Source organism: Orcinus orca, chromosome 16, assembly GCF_937001465.1.
Source record: "Orcinus orca chromosome 16, mOrcOrc1.1, whole genome shotgun sequence".
NCBI lineage: Eukaryota > Metazoa > Chordata > Mammalia > Artiodactyla > Delphinidae > Orcinus > Orcinus orca.
The window spans coordinates 61,153,817-61,175,095 of record NC_064574.1 but is presented as its reverse complement, the minus strand read 5'-3'; the positions used below and the strand labels follow the sequence as shown (position 1 = coordinate 61,175,095).

The 21,279-nt window shown below is 47.0% G+C and overlaps 1 protein-coding gene across 6 annotated transcripts in view; it reads right to left on the bottom strand.

Annotated features, from left to right (window-relative positions):
• MRTFB (myocardin related transcription factor B) overlaps window positions 1-21,279 on the bottom strand; it is a 281,630-nt gene that overhangs the window by 242,316 nt on the left and 18,035 nt on the right. Inside the window, exon 3 of one of the 6 annotated variants that reach the window (XM_033428767.2) lies at window positions 19,219-19,340. The exons of the other annotated variants lie outside the window; for them this stretch is intronic. The gene's annotated coding sequence lies outside the window, so the exon portion shown is untranslated. The remainder of the gene's footprint in view (window positions 1-19,218; window positions 19,341-21,279) is intronic. 6 annotated transcript variants of the gene reach the window in all.

Genomic DNA, 21,279 nt, shown 5'->3' with positions numbered 1-21,279 from the left:
TCCTGGCTTATAACCAGACCAGTGGGTCTACCCACTCTGATCCTGGTTGCTAACAAGAGATATGGGGAAAATAGGATAGGGGAGAGGCAGGATGACAGGCTAATTTAAACATGAATGTTTCTGAAGGCAGAAGGTGAACCAGACAGACTTGGTCCCTGTATGCATAAGCTCAAAGTCTGGTGTGGGCACAAAGAAGCACACCCTACTGTTCCCTGTACTTATGACACAGGTAAGCACAGAGCCCTCTGGGAGAATCCAGCCGATTTTGATGGCAACAGCAATCTTCAAGGGAAGACAGGAACGAACAAGTGTGCATCTTTAAGGATCACATAGCCCCCATTTTAATTATTAACTTGCTGCATTATTAACTGACCAGCTGTGTGTGGCAGAAAACCAAGGGTCAGAACTCCACAGCAACGATTCATTCCTGGTGGAACCTCTAGGACCTTCTGAGACCTTCTTAGGGCACATTCAGAACCTGATGAATGATGGTGACCTTCCTTCCAGAATAGGGCACGATTTGTCTGCAATTCAGGATTCAGCTAAGATTATAGCTCTAGGTATTTCCTCCCAGTGTTCTGCGGGGCGAGTGTTGTCCCCCATCAAGGCCTAATGTTGTCCCAAGTCCCCTACCTTTCCTGGTCTCTTTCTCAATAATAAAGACAGCATTGGGGAAAAAAGAAGGGGAGGAGATTAGGAGGTGGGATTTAACAGCACAGAGCTAAATTATTGTGGAAGAGAGGAAAATAAAGTGCTCTTCACTGAACTGCCTTTCACAAGGCACTGGCCAAACAGAACTCGACGTGGCTATTCCCAGGGATGAACGTGCACACAGGCTGCGTTCAGACATGCGTGTGCTTATTCATTCCCAAACGTCAATCATGCAGGTACCACCTTCAAAACTTTGGTTTCATTCCACCTGCACTTTTACAATTTTTCTCTAAAACAATACACCTGAACTTAAATTTCTTTTAAAAGGAAACTTTCTATCCCTACCATAAATGGAGAGCCATGACTGTTATTTGAAAAAAAAATGAAACATTCAGAAAACCAAACAGTGTTATCAAATCCTAGCTGGTCTTGGTAACTGTACTTAGCTCTGAGCCCAGAGATGTTCTTTCTGTTCAAAAAAAAGAGGGGGGAGAGTAAAGTGGGGGGTGGGGCTGGGTGGTAAGGCAGGTGGGGAGGGGATAACAAGTGTAAAACAGATGTTAGAGATGCATTAACACGAAACTTGGATTCTTGATGTTATCAGAGGGACTGCAATGATTGCGAAGGCAATGGCTTTCTCACCAAATGGTTCACTCTTACTTCATTCGCCACCCGGATTCGGAACACCATGATTTATTGAACAAATATTTATCGAGCTGCCTGCTAAGTGTTCTTGGCCACAGAGGAATGGGTATGTGTGAGGAAGAGACATAGGGCTGGGGAAATCCTCATGGGGGAGACAAACGAGAACACGGAACACGGAAAATAAAATAATTTCAAATTGGATTGAGTATCCCTAAACAAACAAAAAATTAAAAAACGACAAGTGTTGCAAGCAAATTGGAGAGGCATGGGATGTACCAGGGTGGACTTCACATACTGAAACCAAGGTCGGAAGGCACTTTGGTCCTTGACTGAGCGAAAGCTGAGTTTCCGGTAGAAAACTCACGTTCAGGATCGGATTCTTAAGGAGTGGGAAAGTGCTTAGCGGCTGTAACTTGATATCCCAGGCATAATCTCAAGGACACTAGAGAGGCCTGCTCTTTGCCCCTGATTCAATCAGAAAGCAAAGCAGATGTTGTCTTAATAGTTTTCCAGTCCAATGGCCAAGAGAAAACAAAATATGTTATACATTTGGTTGTATTTAAAGGCAAGATTACAACACATGTCCAGCCAACGTTGGTTGTTACCAGAGCAAAGGGATTCCATCTGTAACCTCAGCTGAGTTAACCTAATTAACTGCAAATGAAGAGGCCTGTTTTCAAGTTCAGCCAAAACGGTCACAAGGACACAGTATTTACAATGGTTTTCCCTCTTTTCTCTTTGTAAGGCCCCCCCCAACCTGCCATTCTATGTTTGAATGCCAAAGTGCTGGTGACATGACATGAGGGTTTCTGTTTTGGCTTGATCACCACGCAGGCAAAGGTTCAGTGCCCTTAGGACATGAGATCTGTGAAAAAACAAATTGGTACAACTGCTTTTGATCACAGTTGATCTGTATCCAGTCCCCAAGATTTGGAGACTGCACAATCCACCAATAGGTATCCCCCATTCATGCAATTACTGCTCCACGCCCTGCTTCCTCATCCTTGCTGAGAGCCCAGCCTCCCACCTACCAGCCCGTGCCTCTGGGCTTCACTTAGAGGGCCCTGGATATGGGTGTTGGGCCCTCAAAAACAGTTCCTGAAATCTCAGGATTCACACTGGCCCCTTAAGTGCTGGCGATTCCGGGGGGAGTTAGTGGGAGGTGGAAAGGATGAAAGGCTGATTTTAGCTCTGCTTTTGGGGCCTCTTGAATCATCTTTGAAGGCTGGAGAGGCTGGGGGAGGATAATGGATGAAGCTCATTCCATTTAAAAGAGCTCACTCAGATATAAGGACAAAGCCAGATGATGACAGTACTGGGTTTAGAAACCTCAGGCAGATTGCGCGCCCCCCACCCATCCCCTCCAGGATTAATGTTCCAGGGTTGCTACATTTTAGACTCCAAGGCAGAAGGGTTAGGGTATGGGGCTTTGGCTCAGGCAGCCCTGGGTGTAAATTCCAGCTCTATCACCTACTTACTACATGTTGAACTGTGTCTCTGAGCTTCCGTTTCCTCATCTATGAAATGGACATGACACCACTGGCCTCTCAGAGTTGCTCTGAGGACGGGAGATGATGCATATGAAAATGTCAAGGTCAGGGCCTGGCTTGTCGTTTGCATCTGCATTCAGTCACCATAGCTTCTCCGTGCTGCTCTGCACCTTCCCAAGATCTGCCCTCTTCTCTCGCTTCTCTGGTTTTCTCTTGTGGCTACCCCCACTCTAAGCAATCTCTGTGATGTCATCCAACCCTGATCTTTCACATTCTTCCTTAGGTCATACGCTGTTCAGGGACCGCTATGGGTGATGGCCATCAGTATAAGCTGTGGCCCCAGAAAGCACTCCATCCCTGCGAATGGCGATTCCCAAGTGTGTTCTGTGTAATCATAACTAATGCCTGTGAGCATTTCTTGAGAGAATTAAAAAAACAAAATGGAATTCTGCAGTCATATCAATCTGGGAAACACTTAGAGATTCACAGTACACATAAGCACTGAAGGAATCATGCAGCAGATAAATGCATTGAGCTTTGTTCACAATAATTTTCCTACTTCATCTGACCTAGCGGCATCCAATTATTCCTGGTCTTCTCTCTAAGTGCTTTCCTTTTCATCCTCTCAGGTCATCCTCCCAATAATCCCCTCATCACAGTTGCAGAAATGGGGTTCAGAGAGGTTAAATGACTTGCCCACAATGGTCCAGCTGGGTAGCGCCAGAACCAGCTGTTTTCTCTCTGAGTCCAAGGCCCTTTTCTTCACATCTGGAAGAAACAGCTTAATATATCCCTTTCTGGCTAAACAACCACAGAATCTATAAATCACTGGATGGGCTCTTAGGATTACATTGCCCAACAATTTCATTTTCTTGGCAATGAGAAAACCAGAGAGGGGAAGTGATTTTTACCAAGAATTAGGAGTGGCAGAGCCAGAACGGGCACCGAGCCTACTAACCTCCAAGCCTGGCTGCCTTTACCTAACACCTAGGGCTCACATGTCTGGCGGAAGCTCCTCAGCCATCTTCTTTAATTCCATCTTCCCTCCCTCCAGAACTAGAGCAATGTGTCCAACAGACCTTTTTGAAATGTTGATGGAAATGTCCCATATCTGTGCTGTCCATTCTGCTAACCACGAACTCCATGTGGCTATTGATCACTTGAAATGGATCTAGTACAAACGAGGAACTGAATTTTTAATGTTATTTAATTTTAATTAACTTACATTTAAATAGTCACACGTGGCTAGTGGGTACCATATTGGATAGGGCAACTCTAGAGACCGGAAATCATAGTGAGTCTATAGACCTAATCCATGCAATTATCATATGAGTAGAAGATTCTTGTGATAAAAATCGAGTCTAAACTACCTGGCCCTTGTTAGGGGCAACATTTCGTTTCATTTAATGGCAGGGCACAACCTGGGACAACTTTGCTCAAACCTATTCCTCCCTTCCCTGGCAACATCCTACCCATCCTTCTAATCTAGGTTCAAAAGCATCCCCCTTCAGGAAGCGTCTGATGATTTATTTTTCTATCATCAAGCAGAGTGAAGGGGTTCTTCTATGGAACACCCACCTTTCCTATACTTGTCCCCAGATGGATGAGAAAGAGGAGAATTCTTGTATTGCTGAAAGCCCTTTGGTGAGCAAGTAGATGAGAGAGGAGAGAGTTGCCTGTGGGGAGAGTGTGGCAGGGGTGCTTGGGGAGTGGTGTGAGAGAGATAAGGAAGACTTAATTAAAGGAGATAAGTGATGGGCTTCCCTGGTGGCGCAGTGGTTAAGAATCCGCCTGCCAATGCGGGGGACACGGGTTCGAGCCCTGGTCCAGGAAGATCCCACATCCCACGGGGCAACTAAGCCCGTGCATCACAACTACTGAGCCTGTGCTCTAGAGTCTGCAAGCCACAACTACTGAGCCTGCACACCACAGCTACTGAAGCCCGCGCGCCTAGAGCCCATGCTCTGTAACAAGAGAAGCCACTGTGATGAGAAGCCCATGCACCACAACAAAGAGTAGCTCCCACTCGCCACAAGTAGAGAAAGCCCGCACGCAGCAACGAAGACCCAATGCAGCCAAAAATAAATAAATTTTTTAAAAAAGGAGATAAGTGATATGTGACTTAACCTTTTCCTCTATCTCCCCTATAAAATCTTTAGTAAAAGTAGACGTTTCAAACTATAGTGACACATGAATAAATCTCACATACAATGTTGAGAGGAAAAAGCAAATCTCATGCTTCACAATAAAAACACTCAACAAACTAGAAATTGAAGGGAACTTCCTTAGCCAGATAAAGGGCATCTGTGGAAAAACTCAGAGCTAACATCATACTTAATGGTGAAAGGCTGAATCCTTCCCCCTAAGATCAAGAACAAGACAAGGATTCTTGCTCTTGCTACTTCTGTTCAACATTGTACTGGAAATTCTAGCCAGGATGATTAGTCAGGGGGAAAAAAAAAAGGGCTTCCCTGGTGGCACAGTGGTTTAGAGTCCGCCTGCCGATGCAGGGGACATGGGTTCGTGCCCCGGTCTGGAAGGATCCCACATGCCGCGGAGCAGCTGTGCCCGTGAGCCATGGCCGCTGGGCCTGCGCGTCCGGAGCCTGCGCACCGCAGCGGGAGAGGACACAACAGTGAGAGGCCCACGTACCACCAAAAAAAAAAAAAAAAAGGCATACAGATTGGAAAGGGAGAAGTAAAACTATCTTTATTTGCAGATGACATAATCTTGTGCATAGAAGATCCTAAGGAATCCATCCAAAAAAAACTATTAAAATTACTAAATGATTTCAGCAGGGTTGCAGGATAAAAGATCAATATACTAAAAGTAGTTATATTTCTTCTATATATTGACAATGAGAAAATTGAGAATGAAATTAAGAAAATAGTTTTATTTACAATAGCATAAAAAAGCATAAATACTTAGGAATAAATTTAACCAAAGAAGCATAAGACTTTTGAACTGAAAAACTACAAAATACTGTTGAAAGAAATTAAAGACCTAAATAAATGGAAAGACATCCCATATTCTAGATTGCAAGATTTAATACTGTCAAGATGGCAATACTCCTCAAATTGACCTATAGATTCAATGCAATCCCTATCAACATACCAGCTAACTTCCTTGCAGAAACTGACAAGCTGATCCTTAAATGCATATGGGAATTCAAGGGACCGAGAATGGTAAAAACAATCTCAAAAAAAAGAACAAAGTTGGAAGACTCACACTTCCTGATTTAAAAACTTATTACAAAGCTACAGAAATAAAGACAGTGTAGAACTGGTATAAGAATAGACATAGAGACCAACAGAATAGAATTTTGAGTCCAGAAATAAACCCTCACGCTCGTAGTCAATTGATTTTTTACAAGGGAGCCAAGACAATTTAAATGGTGGTGAGACAGCTGGATAGTCACATGCAATAGAATGAAGTTGGACCCTTAACTCACATCATAAACAAGGACTAATTCAAAATGGATCAAAGACCTAAATATAAGAGCTAAAACTACAAAACTCTTAGAGAAAACATAGGGCAAATCTTCATGACCTTGGAGTAGGCAATGGATTCTCAGATATAACAACCAAAGCACGTGCAACCAAAGAAAAAGTTGATAAATTGGACTTCGTCAAAATGAAAAATTTTGTGTTTCAAAGACAACAACAAGAAAGTGCAGACAAGCCACAGAATGGGAGAAAATTTTTGCAACTCATATATCTAATAAGGGACCTTGTATCTAGAGTATATAAAGAAGTATTACAACCTAATAATTAAAAGACAGCCCAATTACAAAATGAGCAAAAGATCTGAATAGACATTTCTCCAAAGAAGGTAAACAAATGGCCAATAAACACATGAGAAGACGCAGAACATCATTAGCTACCAGGGAAATGCAAATCAAAAGTACAATGAGATACCACTTCACACCCACTAGGATGACTATAATAAAAAAAGGCAGACAAAAACCAGTTTTGGTGAGGACATAGAGAAATTGGAACCCTCATACATTGCTGGTGGGAATGCAAGGTGGTTCAGCCACTTTCTGAAAAGTCTGGCAGTTTCTCCAAAAGTTAGTCATAGAGTTACCACATGACTCAGCAATTCCACTCCTAGATATATAGAAGAGAAATCAAAACATGAAAACATGTCCACACAAAAATTTATACAGGAATGTTCACAGCAACATTATTCATAATAGTCACCCAAATGGTGGAAACCACCCAAATGTCCATCCTCTGATAGATGAATAAATAAAATATAGTATATCCATATAATGGAATATTTGTCAACAATGGAGCACTGATGCATGCTACAATGTGGATGAACTTTGACATCATTAGGCTAAGGGAAAGAAGTCAGACACAAAAGGCCAGGGATTCCATTTACGGAATTCCATATGTGGAATGTCCAGAAAGGGCAAATCTATAGAGACAGAGAGGAGCTTAGTGGTTGCCAAGGTCTGAGGGGGGCGGGGAAGGGGCGTAATGGTTAAGGGGGTGGCAGTGTTTTGTTGTGAGGTAATGAAAATGTTCTAAAATTGACTGCGGTGATGGACACACAGCTTGTGAATACACTAAACATTTGTACACAGATACATTGAATTGTACATCATAAATGAGTGAGTTGTATGGCATCGATAAAGCTGTTTACAAAAAGCAAGTTGCAGATGGATACATATAACATGGTATCATTTATTTCTAAAATTAGAAACGTGCTAACAACACTCTTTTTTAGGAACAACAACACTCTTTTCTAGGAACAAGTACAAATGCGGTGAAAACATAAAGATATGCATGTGGATGAGAAACACACAAATTCAGGATGGTAGTTACAAGCCAGGGAGGGGATGGTTAGCGGATGAGGGAGAATGCAGGGTGCTTCTACTATATTTGTAACATTGATTTCTTAAGCTTGGTGATTGGGTGTTCCTGATATTATTTCATATACATTTTTTGTTTACTTAAATGCTTTGTAAACACTTTTCATAGACATTCGCTAACATTTTGGAAGTTGGCCATGTGTGTCTGATGCAGGTAGGTGGGAGGCTGGCCTCAGGAGCCCCGGACTGGGTGAGTACAGGGCCAGACCGAAGAGAGCTGGGCCTCTGTGGGTTCCCCACACCCAGGAGACGTATTTTGAATGGAATCAAACAGGGTACCACCTCTGGAGCATCCTGGCTGGCATTTCTGTGGCAAAGAACTGGAGCTTTGTGGCCAGTCAGCCCCTGGCTTGAATGTCCACTCTGCCGTCCGTCATTAGGGTCCTGACCTTGTGCAAATTACTTGACCTCTCTGAGCTTTACTTCCCCATCTGCCAAATGGGAAAAATACCACCTACTCCTCAAAACTGGTGCAGATTGAACACATAAGCCCGCACAAGGTGCCCAGATGCCCCACCTGCTCTGCATGAGGCTCTTGTCTGGACCCCACTCCCCTCCCGTCTGTTCCATCCTTCACTCCTTTTCAGGGTGTGTGATCGGCCATCGGTCAAAACTCACTGAGTGGAATTAACTTTGAGAGCCAGGCTTCCTTTCTCTCTTCCTCACTACTTTGAAAAGGCCTGTGAAGAGAGCTCCCCTCACTGCTCTTAAAAATGAAGAAATGTATAAATAAGCTGGCTGTGTCATTCTCCATGGGTCATTTTTGTATTCCCAGCTGTTGTTCATCAATTCCCAGAGGCTCGCAGGGCAGGGCCAGCCCCCTGCGGCCAAGGGAAAGGATGATGGTGTGTGTGTGTGTGTGTGTGTGTGTGTGTGTGTGTGTGTGTGTGTGTGTGTGTGTGTGTGTGTGTGTGTGTGTGTGTGTGTGTGTGTGTGTGTGTGTGTGTGTGTGTGTGTGTGTGTGTGTGTGTATCTGTCTGGAACCTTCCCCCATACAGCCAGGTGGGCTCTCTCAGCCCTTCTTGGAGGCTAGAAGTTTGGATGCCTTGGTCCAGGCCCTTGGCAGGTAAAATCCAAGTGCATCTCAGCCCTCCCTGCCAGGGCAGCCCAGAACCTGCGGGGAGAGCCAGGCCTCAGAAAGGGGGCCTGAGGGGCTTCCCTGGTGGCGCAGTGGTTGAGAGTCCGCCTGCCGATGCAGGGGACACGGGTTCGTGTCCCGGTCCGGGAAGATCCCACATGCCGTGGAGCGGCTGGGCCCGTGAGCCATGGCCGCTGAGCCTGCGCGTCCGGAGCCTGTGCTCCGCAACGGGAGAGGCCGCAACAGTGAGAGGCCCGCGTACCGCAAAAAAAAAAAAAAAGGGGGCCTGAGGCCAGACGGGCAGAAGGGATCTGGGCCTGTGCTGGGAGCTGACCAGGTTGGCTGGTTGTGCTGGAGCAACCGTAGGAGCTGCTGGGGAGTTGGTCCCATGGAGGTAATTCCAGCCACTGAACAGAACCTGGGAAGTGCATTCTCAGAGCTCTGGGCTCAAAGCTTTTGCCTCCAAATGTCTGTTCCAGTGCAGAGACCTGGCAGGGGGCCATTCCTTTGATTGTTCTGAGACTTAGCTGGTTGGTTTGGGGAGGGCTGTGGTCTCTGTGCTTGGGTTGGGCCTCAGGGCTACCCAAGGTCTGTGGCTGATAGGAAAGGGGAGCAGGGTGGCAGGGCCCCGTGGGACCCAGTGGGTGGTGCACTGCCCAGTGTGGCCCCCAACGGTGCCCACGCATGTCAGAGCACAGGCCCTGTTTGCTCCACTTCCGGCTGAGCTGCAATTATCCCACTGTGACTCCCTGGGGTCACAACTTAGCCTGGAAAATGCTGCATCGCTGTAGCTCTCCCATGGCCCTTTGGGACCACATCTGTCCAGTGACTGACCCTTATTAACTGTGGTCTTCCTGGCCAACAGCGGGCCAGGATGGAATGGGATGGATGGTTTTAGGAACCAAGGAAAAAGTGATGGTTCATTCTCCCCACTCCCAGTCATTGCTCTGGGATCCAGCTGGGCCATTCTACCCCCAGATGAGGGCCTTCCAGAAGTCAGGGTCCAGGGCTGCCACCAAGCCCTTTTCTTCTCCGAGGGGCTCCTGGGAGTTGCAGCTTATGACCCACAGCCACCGGCCCTCCTCCTGTCCCTCCACTCTGCTGCCAAAGCCATCCATCTATTGATACAACTCAAATAGGGCTGTGTCACAGGCCTGCCTTCAAAACGCTGCTTTGCTCCCTCTATGGACTGAGGCCCCCAGATGTGTTTCTGCTTGGTCAGCATTGAGTTGTTTAAAAATTAAGCTTTGCAAGAAAAGCTGGCGTTTCCAGCTTTTTTTTTGAGACACCGAGCCCTATTCCTGAATAACCACAGTTGGCTGGACTGAGCACGATGCCTCTCTAGGCAGGTGTTCCTTGGGGAACAGTCTCCACCACTCCCTATTGTCTTACAGCCAGTATCCTTCCTCATTACATGACCTGCCTGGTACCTGCATGCTCTTGAGTTTTCTCCTCTAGTCTCCAGGCAAAGGCTTGGTGGGGCACTAGATGACATGACCTCTGTCTGCTTTCCTGCTCAGCCCTCCATTTCCTCCCTCCCCTCAGCCCTACCCCCCAGCATAGTGGCCACACCAATCTCTCTGCTCACCAAACCAGCCAGGTACCTACACAGCTCTACATCCCATGCAGGTTCCACTATCTGTACTCCTATATATCTTCATTTAGCAGATATATATTGAGCATCTATTATGTATGGTGGATCCGAGCCAGGCACTGGGGATAGAAAGATAATAAGGCCCAGTGTATTAGTCTGGGTTCTCCACTACAAATTGGCAGTGGAGAGAACTAATAGGATAGATAGATAGGTAGATACTTATTATAAGGGACTGGCTCATGCAATTATGGAGGCTGAGAAGTCCAAGATCGGCAGTCAGCAAGCTGGAGACACAGGAGAGCCAATGGCATAAGTTCAAGTCCAAGTTCAAAGGCAGAAGACCAACGTCCCAGCTCAGGCAGAGCGAAAGAATTCTTTCTTACTAAACCCTTTTCTATTCAGGTCTTCACTGGATTGGATGAGTCGTCGTCCTCCCTGCCACACACACACACTCTGAGGAGGGCAATCTGCTTTATTCAGTCTCCTGATTCCAATGTTAATCTCATCCAGAAACATGGGCACAGACACACCCAGGATGGTGTTTGACTGAATGACTGGGCACCCCATGGCCCAGTCAAGTTGACACATAAAATTAGCCATCACATCCAACCCCTGCTCTCCTGGAGCCTACAACTCAGCAGGGTATTCAGAGAGGCTGGAAAAGAATTCCAAAATAAGCAATAAGTGCAGGAGGAATTCTCACTTTTATTTCAAGCCTCCCCTCGAATAGTACCTCCTCCAAATCTTTTCTGATCTCCCCGTATAATCAGTGACTCTCTCTTAGATGCTCCTAGACACATATCTCTCAGGAGAGATGATGGTTTCTCTCTCTCTTTTTACAATACATAAAATGTTCTAAGTCTACAAAAAGGTACAGAGATAATATAACAAAGTCCCATGGACTGACCAGCCATCCTTAAAAGACAAAGCATTGCAGATACAGGACTGCCTAGAGTGGCCAAGTTGTCCCCATCTGCCCAGATTTTTCTGGTTTTAGCACTGAAAGTTCTGCATCCTGGGACCCCTCAGTCCTGGGCAAACCAGGATGGGTCACCCTAGAGCAGCCCTCCTCTACCCTCACCTCCGCGTATTCCCTTTCCTTGAAATCATAACCCCCCAAGCTTCCCATCAGAGGAAACCATTGATTTATTAAAATTGAGGGTTATTTCACTTTGTTATAAAGAAGAAACTAACACACCATTGTAAAGCAATTATACTCCAATAAAGATGTTAAAAAAAAATTGAGGGTTACCATTTGTGTGTCTTTCTTTATACTTTAATCAATCCCTAAATGATATTGGAGTGCTGTTTTGCACACGTGCACACACACACACACACACATACACACACACACACACACCAGACTGAGTCCAGAAAATTGGATGGCCCTTTCCTGATGGGTGGTGGCGTTATGAGTATGGGAAGCAGTGGGTGAAACTTCCTGCAACTTTGAAGGCAAAAACTAGAAGAGCAATAAACTGCACAGCACAGAAAGCAGAAAGGGGAGAGGGAAGGTGGGGAGGGATGATGTGGGAGAGAGGGGACGAGAGCAGAAGTCGGAGGAGGGAGACAGGCTGTCAGAAAAGGATCAGAGAGTGAGGACCCAGGTGGAGAAGGTCTTCAAGAAAAGAGAAATGTGCAAGGGCTGTCTGGAGCAGTGGCTGCCAGCCTCCTCTTTGGATGCTCCTGTGACATCCTCAGGAAAACCTACAGCCCTTACCAACGTGTAGGGGTAAACAGGTGCTTTCAGGGAGCCCTGGGAAGAGGTACCAGAGCACCACTGCTGATGGGAGGATGAGGCTGCACATGGGGCAGCTGACAGACTCCTAGTGCTTCCCATGGTTTCCAGCTGCTTGTGCCTGCGCCCCACTCAGCTCCCTGAGGGATCCTGACGCATGGTAAGTGTTTGATATTATTTGTGGAAGGAGGAAGGGAGGGAGGGAAGGGGGGAGGGAAAGAAGAGAAAGAAAGAAAGAGAAAGAAGAAAGAAAGAAAGAAAGAAAGAAAGAAAGAGAAAGAAAGAAAGAAAAAGAGAGAGCGAGGGAGGGAGGGAGGGAGGCAGGGAGGAAGGAAGATGGGAAGGGTCCAGCAGTGGTCTTTCCAGCCAGGCCATAAGAGCACGATCTGCAGAACAGGGAGGGAGGTCGCATGCCATGGCACTGCTGTGGCCCTTGGAGCTGGGAGACACTCGGGGACTGTTCGTTCTCTGATTTCTAAGCCCGGCATGGAGGCAGGGAAGAGCTGGGGTGGGGGTGGAGGGTGGAGAGAGACAAAGGCACAGAGCAGAGGGAAGTGGAAAGGGGTGGAGGCGGGCTGCTTAGCAACCGCAGAAGATTTAGGGAAGTGGCAGGACCATTTCTCCCTGTCCTCTAAGGCAGGATTTTTTTTAAAGAACTGCTCGCACGCCCACACTGGCTGGTCTGTTGTGGCTGCTCTGAATTGGGCTTCTCTGGAAGTCAGGGCCATCGGAGGAAGGCTGGCGGCCACGTGTGCGGTGGGAAGAGCCACAGGAACTAGGGGAACATTCTCCAGCCCCTCAAGGGAAGGGAAAGAAGGCTCGCAGGAAGATGTGGGGACACAGCCTCACTCTCCTCGCAGCTTTTGTCCGGCTCCTCCAGCTGCCCCTCCTCCTAGGCTGCCAACATCAGGACACGAAGGTGTCTGGGGACCTTTCTTTCCGTTTTCTTTTCCCCAGGACCCTGTGAGCAGCCCAGACCCTGCTCCTTCCTCCCCACTGAGAATTCTCTGTTGCTTTTCTTTCTTAATTTGATTTTCTCTGGCTCAGAATTGAGATCAAAAGAAGAAATTCTTTCCAGCCTTTTAGGAATAATTCCCAGACTCTCCCACTGGAAATGCATACATAATAACCATAATTATTTAAAAAAAATTGTTCGTACTCTCGTATTCATTTATTTTCCATCTCTGCTGCAGGCTTGGGGAGGAGCGGGGAGAGGGGAAGTTTCGAGAGTGCCTTTGGGGTTACAGATCAACCAGTATCAAACAGTGGGCAAGCTGTGAGGCATGGCCCACTCCCTGGCAGTGAGAATTTTCGATGTGCCAGCACTTCAAATCGTTAAACACCACGAAATCATCTGGTGGGAAGTTATTCCCTTTCTAATTTGTTTCAATTGTCTTAATTTCATCAAGTCTGGAGCTGGTGCTGGGTGGGTCCTTAACGCCTCCCTGACACTGGCTAACCTTCCTTTTAACAGCAGACCTCAAGCTTGGAGCACAGGAGAGCAACTGGCTGCAATTTAATAACAGTGTTGCTTTGCATTGTGTTTATTTTGGGGCACCGTCAAGGGACATTTGCATTATGGCTGGTTCCTTTTTAGAGGAAAGACAAATAAGTAGTAAATCACAATGGAGGTGGAACAAGGATTAACGATGGAGGCTTTTGGAAAGGCCCCCAGTTTGTCAGCCTCCCAACCAGGATGCTGGCTTTGCACCTGGCAGGCTGCAGGTCAGGCTCCGGGAAGGATCCTGTTTGAGTTCAGCTGGTCCAGTTGGTCAGCAGCTGGCACTGAGGGAGTCTCGGATGAGAGCTTTTAATTTTGGTTGGTGCCAGTTCGCCTGGCTTTGCAGCCCAGCTATAGTCCGTTCTGTTCCCTGGGATTACAGAAGTCCACACATCAATGCCCACTTTGGGATATCAGGCTGTAAAATGTGGGCGGTTGCCAGACACCAGACCCCAGATTCCCCTCTGGACACCTCTGCTCTCTCCTCTCGGACCTGGGGTTTGAGTGGAGCAGACCCACTCCCGACTCTGGGGCTGGCACGCCATCCGGACCTGTCTCTCTCTGGGCAACTCACTCCTCTGACCACAGTGATGGATGGGTTCAGGGATGGCAGTGAGATGCATGGAGATTTTTGCTGGGAATGCCGGGGCTGGTTCTTTCCTGCTGGCCTGGATCCTAAGAAGATGAGCCGGGAGCTCCTACAGCCATTTCTGCCACAACGAGGAGGGAGCCAGCAGGGAGGGAAGAGAGCTGAGAAACTGGGAGAGAGAGAAAATTGATCTTGATGGTTCTGCTTCCGTCCCTGGATCCAGCTGTGCCTGAAGTTAGCCTCTACCCTTGGCAGCCTTTAGAGCTCCCTTCTGAGCCAACACATTTCCCTTTCATGTAATCCAGGTAGGATCGGCGTTTCGGTCACTTGCAACCACAAGAGTCTTAACTGATGAAATGGCTCGTGCAAATCCTTGGCCACTGAAAGAAAAAGAGCTCAAAGGGCATGTTCAGTAGATGTGGGTGAGTGGCACTGTCACTATACACAAACACCGGCACAGGAGAAGCTGTCACTGTCCTAGGAAGCTACACATTTCAGATCATTGTGTAGATGATGCGGGTTGAGTACATTGCATGCAATGGCTTATTTAATCCTTGTAACAGTCGTAGCGTGTATGAATACTTTTATCACCATTTTATAGATGAGAAGATTGGGGCTCAGGGAGCCTCCTTGCACTTTAATGGCAGATCAAGGCTTGTTCCTCAAATTGGGAGATTGGGACTGACACATACACACTACTATGTATAAAATAGATAACTAATAAGAACCTACTGTATAGCACAGGGAACTCTATTCAATACTCTGTAGTGACCTATATGGGAATAGAATCTTAAAAAGAGTGGATATATGTACATGCATAACAGGCTCACTTTGCTGTACAGCAGAAACACAACATTGTAAATCAACTACACTGCAAAAAAAAAAAAAAAAAACTCTGTAGTCCCAGCCACCCCTCCACAGTAAACAGTAGTTTGCTCACTGGACTGTACAAAACTCTGAGACTCTGTGATTGGCAGGGAACCAAGGGGGCGGTGCTGTCAGGCAGCACGTGATGATGCTCATGTCACAGGTGATGTGAACGCTCCCCCTCCTGTGGTACCCAGCCAACATGGCTGTAGTGGGAGGGCTGGGGCTGCAGAAAGGGAATCAAACTCTTTTTATCCCTGGCCACGGACGGACAGGCAGAAAAGGCCCTGGGTTTAGATCAGAACACATTTGTACTCATTAGCTGGGTGACTCTGGACACTTAATCTTTCCAAGCCCCACTGGTTTTCTCATCTGGAAAATGGAGACCTCCAGCCCCCAGCCTCGCTCATCCCACCCAGCTACTGGAGCATCAAATGAGGGCAAAGATGTGAAAGAGTATTTGCAAAATAAAAAGTAGGGCTGCAGGAAGAAAGGAATAACTTGATTTCCCAGAGGTGGATGGGCAAGTGTGGACAAAGGTAAACCAACCACCTACATCTCCTCCTCCCCATACAGGGCCTGAGGGAGGCCAGCCTTGCGGTGACCTGAAAGGAACCTTTCTGTCCCCAAGGCAGGGAGAGATAAGAACTGTGAAGCAAGAGAAGCAAGCGCTGCTCCCTGTGCTTGGGGGTTTATTTTTACCCTGTTATCTCCGTCCTGAAATGTCATGGAGCCACCTCACCCCCCAGCCATGAAACGAGGCAACACAGCCTGGAAACAGGCCCGTCTCCCCCTCTGTTCCTCTGCCTCTCCAAGAGAGTCACAGTGCTATGGTGACGGGAGGCATGGAAACCCTGAAATAGAGAAGTGGGAGGAGAGACCTTTTATTTGGGTTCTGGAACAGGCTCACTTCCTCCTAGAGGCCCGGGGTGCAGAGGAGGCCCTTGGCACTGTCAGGTACCTATTCTAAGATTTCCATCATATGGGCTCTTTACATTGCAAGATGCAGAAATCCTTATTTAAATTGGGTTATGTAATAAAGAACATTTAATTGGCTGAGGCCACTAAAAAGCCCAGCAATAGGTCAGGCTTCAGGCGAGGCTTGATCCAGGGGCTTGATGCCATCACAAGGACTCATTTCTCTCCTCTTGGCTCTGCCTTTTGTGGTGTTGGCTTCATGCTAAGGCAGCATGTTGTGTTCCCCCACAATCTCTAGCAGTTCCAGAATCTTCCTCCGTGGTCACAAATGGTTGCAGTGGTCCTAGACCTCACATCCATAGACTGGTGCTCCCAAGGAAGAGAGAGGAAAGTTCTTTTTGCCAGAAGGTCCCAAGGAATGTCTTCTTGTGTTTTGTTGGCTCTGACTAGGTTCTGTGCTCATCCCTGAGTCAATCACTTGGATGTAGGGGCAGGATGTGAAGAATGCACTGATTAGACTGAGACAAACTAGATTGCCAAGAACAGGGAAGCAATGATTTCCCAAAGGAGATTTCAGGCACTGCCCCCGAAAGGTGATGGAATGGAATGCTGAACAACAAGCAGGAGAACGTTTTGTGGCTTATTTACTTTGTACTTTCATCCTCTCCTACCCAGGAAAGCCTCCAAGATTAGGGGTGACTCTTCTTATCCAGAAACAGGCCAACATTAATTTCTTCTCTTTCCATCTATAGGTTTACATGGGGTTCTGAGTTCTAAGACTTCCAGGTCTGTCACTTTCAAAATTTCACCGAGGCAACAGAATCTCCCCCAGGCTGATAGGTAGGTGCAGGCTGAAATGCCATCAGTTTATGTGCCAAATGCTTCCTTTAAATTCAAAATAAAATTCACACTGTAAACCCCAGCTTACCCATCACTCACCTCCCTGAAACATGTTTAGCCCCATAAACTACTCATTATTCCTTAAACAAACCAATCACCCTTGTGCCACAGAGCTCTCCTATTTGTTCTTTCTCTCCATCTAGAATGCTCTTCCCTTAAATCTTTTCACAGTTGGCTCCATCTCATCATTCAGGTTCTGCTCAAATGTCACGATTCCTGAGAGGTCTTCTCTGCTCAGCCTAGCCTGTAAAACCATCTGAAATTCTCCTGTTCCTTGATGGTTTGAGTGGCTCTCTCCCTTCACTAGACTGTAAGCTCCACAAAGCCAGGGCTATGCTGGTCCTACTGATATGTGTCCCTTTCTGGTTCTGTGCAGACACATTGTAGCCACTTGATAAATATTTTGGGATCAATGAATGAAAAATCTTTTCTGAATGGCCTTGGAAACTCTTACAGGGCAGGGCAAGTTCTTATATTTTTTCCTTGGCTTTAACTTGGTGCTTACAAAAACAATGGGCATAAAAGAGATGATACACAATACTATTTTTCAAATAAAGATTTGAAAGAATTGGCCGAAAGGATTTTCTCAAAGTTGCACCCAAATTAGTCCAGAAAGATACCTGGGAGCACTGACTGCTTCTTTGAGGAGGAATTCCCTTTCCAAAGCAGTGCATGTGAACATTTGAAGGCATGAAAGTACAAAGGGGGAAATGGGGCCATCTTCCAATTCAGATCTCTGAGTATGGTGGCATTACTACCATGCACAAGTAAAAGCATGAAAACAACATGTGGGGACTTCCCTGGTGGAGCAGTGGTAAAGAATCCACCTGCCAATGCAGGGGCATGGGTTCGAGCCCTGGTCTGGGAAGATCCCACATGCCACAGAGCAACTAAGCCCATGCGCCACAACTACTGAGCCTGCTATCTAGAGCTCGCGCGCCACAACTACTGAAGCCCGCACGCTCTAGGGCCTGCGTGCTGCAACCACTGAAGCCTGCGCGCCTAGAGCCTGTGCTCCACAACAAGAGAAGCCACCACAATGAGAAGCCCACGCACTGCAAAGAAGAGTAGCCCCCACTCAATGCAACTAGAGAAAGCCCGCGCAGAGCAACGAAGACCCAATGAAGCCAAAAATAAATGAAATTAAAACAAAACCGAACCACACGTGATGATGATACTCTTTATTCCTTGACCCAATGAGACAGAGTAAGACGAATGTCCCATAACAAAAAGAAGATTTCATCCTGTCCATTGCAGACCCATAAATCAATGTCAAAACCTCAGCAAGCTGATGACTCGGAAGGAACCCCCATGCTCTCCCTGGACGCAAACTCTCCCCAAGGAGGCCTGTAACAGTCCTCAGGACAGCCAGGTGACAGTGTGGATGGCCCAGTGCAGGTAATGGAAACTCGAAAACACACCTCCTACACATAGACATCATTGTCTCATTACTTGGTAGACAACACACCATCTGGGGCAACACAAGGATTCTTAGTCATTGCTAATTCTCTGCTCACCCAACCAGGTCGATCCCTCTCTTAGGCTCTGAACTTTGCTCACAGCACCCTGAACTTTGCTCTATAGAACTGGCCAACATTTGTAATAATAATAAATAATAAATCTATATTTAGGTGATTATTTGATTAGTCTCCATCTTCCCCACTGGACTCCAAACTTCTTAAGTGCAGGGATAGATCTCTTTAGCTCATTACTATACCTAGGCATTCTACCTGTTCTTAACATGTAGCCCGTGTATTTTCCCTATGTACTTTCTGAATGGAAGAATGGATAAATGAATGGAGCTCAGGGCCTGCTGGGAAGACACCTCACAGCCAGCCTGACTTAGCTGGAAGAGAGTACAGAGGCTGAAGTTTTTTCAATGTCAATCAGACCTCGTCGTCACATGATGACCTTGTCTTCTTCATCAAGGCATCTCCCGTGCCTAGAAGAGCACCTGACACAGAGTAGTGGATCAACACACATTGGGAGAATTAATACATGAATGGACACTTCCCCAAGAAGCTTGGTTACCTTCTTAAGATAAAGGCCTGGAAAGGGAGAATGGGGGAAGCTACAATATGCAAATATCCTGAATTAGACCCCAAAGCACCATTTAGGTCATTCCCTTCAGACTCAGTGGGTCTGGTTCTAGGAGTCACTAAACCAGCAGGTCAGCATGGGGACAGATGGACTGTAAACCAAACTAGTTTTCTCGAGACAAGGCTCCCTTGGACTGTGGGCACCACGTCCTGGGGTTACGTACTTACGTACTTAAAGCTTAAGTGAGTTATGGCTTCTGATTCTCATCACACACACTGAAAAACAAAAACAAAAACAAAAAAAAACAAAGCCAGGAATGGTACTGTACCTTAGGAGACAGCCTGCCCCAGTCTCTGCTACCAGGCCGGGAGGGTACGGAAAGGGATCTTTCTTCTCCATTGCCACATCTTCCTTGCTGAGGGATCTGAGTCCAAATGGGTCTCTTTGTGTCTGAAGTTTAAGCAACCAGGGGTGCAGATATTTGGTTGGTGTCCCTCCTTTGAGGGTGAGAGAGGTCCAAGATCTGCTCTTCGATCACCAATCCAAAATCAAACATCAAAAACCTCCCCCAAACCATTATGAAAAACCACCACAAAACCAAATTTCTAAACATGCCTGGGTCTCCAGCCCACCTCAGCCCAGCAAACAAAAGTGGCTCACCTCTGAACTACAGAATCCCTTCCAGAACCACAAGGAAAGGGAAAGGGATTTACGGTTTGTCTCAGAGTTGTAGGCTCTGGCTTGCCCCCAGGATGAGTTCATTATTTATTCTTAGAGACGGGACTCGAATTAAACAAACAGTGCCTATAAATAGAGCAGGATACACTCAGCTCGGTGTCACTGGAAGGTCCTTTTCACAGGGACAGATGCACTAAATGGATGTTCTCAGGTTACCCTGCTGGTACTACGTGGGGAAGGGTTGCCCTCTTTGTAAGCGTGGTTTAGGAGGGGAAAAAAAAGCAGGTGAGTCAGACATTGGGATTCGGCCCATTTCTGTCTTCTTCATCTCTTTTTCTAAACGCTCATTCACATAATAACCGAGAGGGAGCCACAGAGGAAGGATGTCGCTCTATAAACACCCTGGCCGGGCACTTTGGCAGGTCCCCTCTGGGAATGGATCCTGGTTCAAGCTGTATTTGACAGAGCGTCCTGCTCTTTTAGATTAGATTGCAAACTCCCTAAGGGAAGCGACCGAATGCTCAGATTTCTTCTTGGTTTTCCCCATTCTGCCAAGTACAGGGATGACTAGGGTTTCAGACCTTGAGCCATGAATTAAAGGACCCTTTTTAAGCATGGCCAGCTTTACGGTGCGGAGTATGCGTTCCAGGACTGGTGAGGCTTTGCTCTGAATTGCATTGAGCTGTATGCTTGAAAGGTAATCACCTCTCCATGATAGACCAGTGGGGGTGGAAACATCTAGAATAACTGTGAATAAGCATCAAGCAATGTCAAATCACTAGAGTAACAACAAGAGCAACCATGGATTCTGCATTTGGCAAGGTCATTTGAGACACTATTCTAATCATTTTGTAGGGGCTTCCCTGGTGGCGCAGTGGTTAAGAATCCGCCTGCCAATTCAGGGGACACGGGTTCGAGACCTGGCCTGGGAAGATCCCACATGCCTCAGAACAACTAAGTCCGTGCGCCACAACTATTGAGCCTATGCTCTAGAACCTGTGAGCCACAACTACTGAGCCCGCGCTCCGAGAGCCCGTGCTCTGCAACAAGAGAAGCCACCGCAATGAGAAGCCCGCGCACCGCAACGAGGAGTAGCCCCCGGTCGCCGCAACTAGAGAAAGCCCGCGCGCAGCAACGGAGACCCAACAAAACCAAAAATGAAAAACAAAAAACAATAACAAGCGCTTTGTAAAGGCTCATGTAAGCTTTCCAAAAACGCTACGAGGTAGGGACCATTATTATCTCTATTCTACAGATGAAGAAACGGAGGCACTAAGAGATTATGGCCCCTGCTCCAGGTCACACAGCTGGTAAACTGGGATTGGAAATCAGGCAGTTTAGCTCCAGAGCCTGGTCTCCTGTGGTAGAAATTGAGTACTTGGAGTAAAATCTGTTGGTTATACCGCCTGGTGCTGGACTAAGCCCATAACTCCCCATCAACATGGGACCCAGGACAGGCCAATGACAATGAATCTCAGGACATCTGCTGGGAATGCTAGGATGAAGAGGTGCTGAATTTGCCTCTGGAGAGGAGGGCAGCCTCTGGCACTCCCATGGCCATCCCGGTACAGTGGGGGAGCCTGGATGAGAATGAAAACAGCACTGAGCAATAGCAGAGCTGAAGAACAGAGCCTGCAGACATCATTTGAACCCTGAATCCAGCTGGACCTGATGCCGGAACCTACTCCTCAACTTTGCACTTTCATGAGCC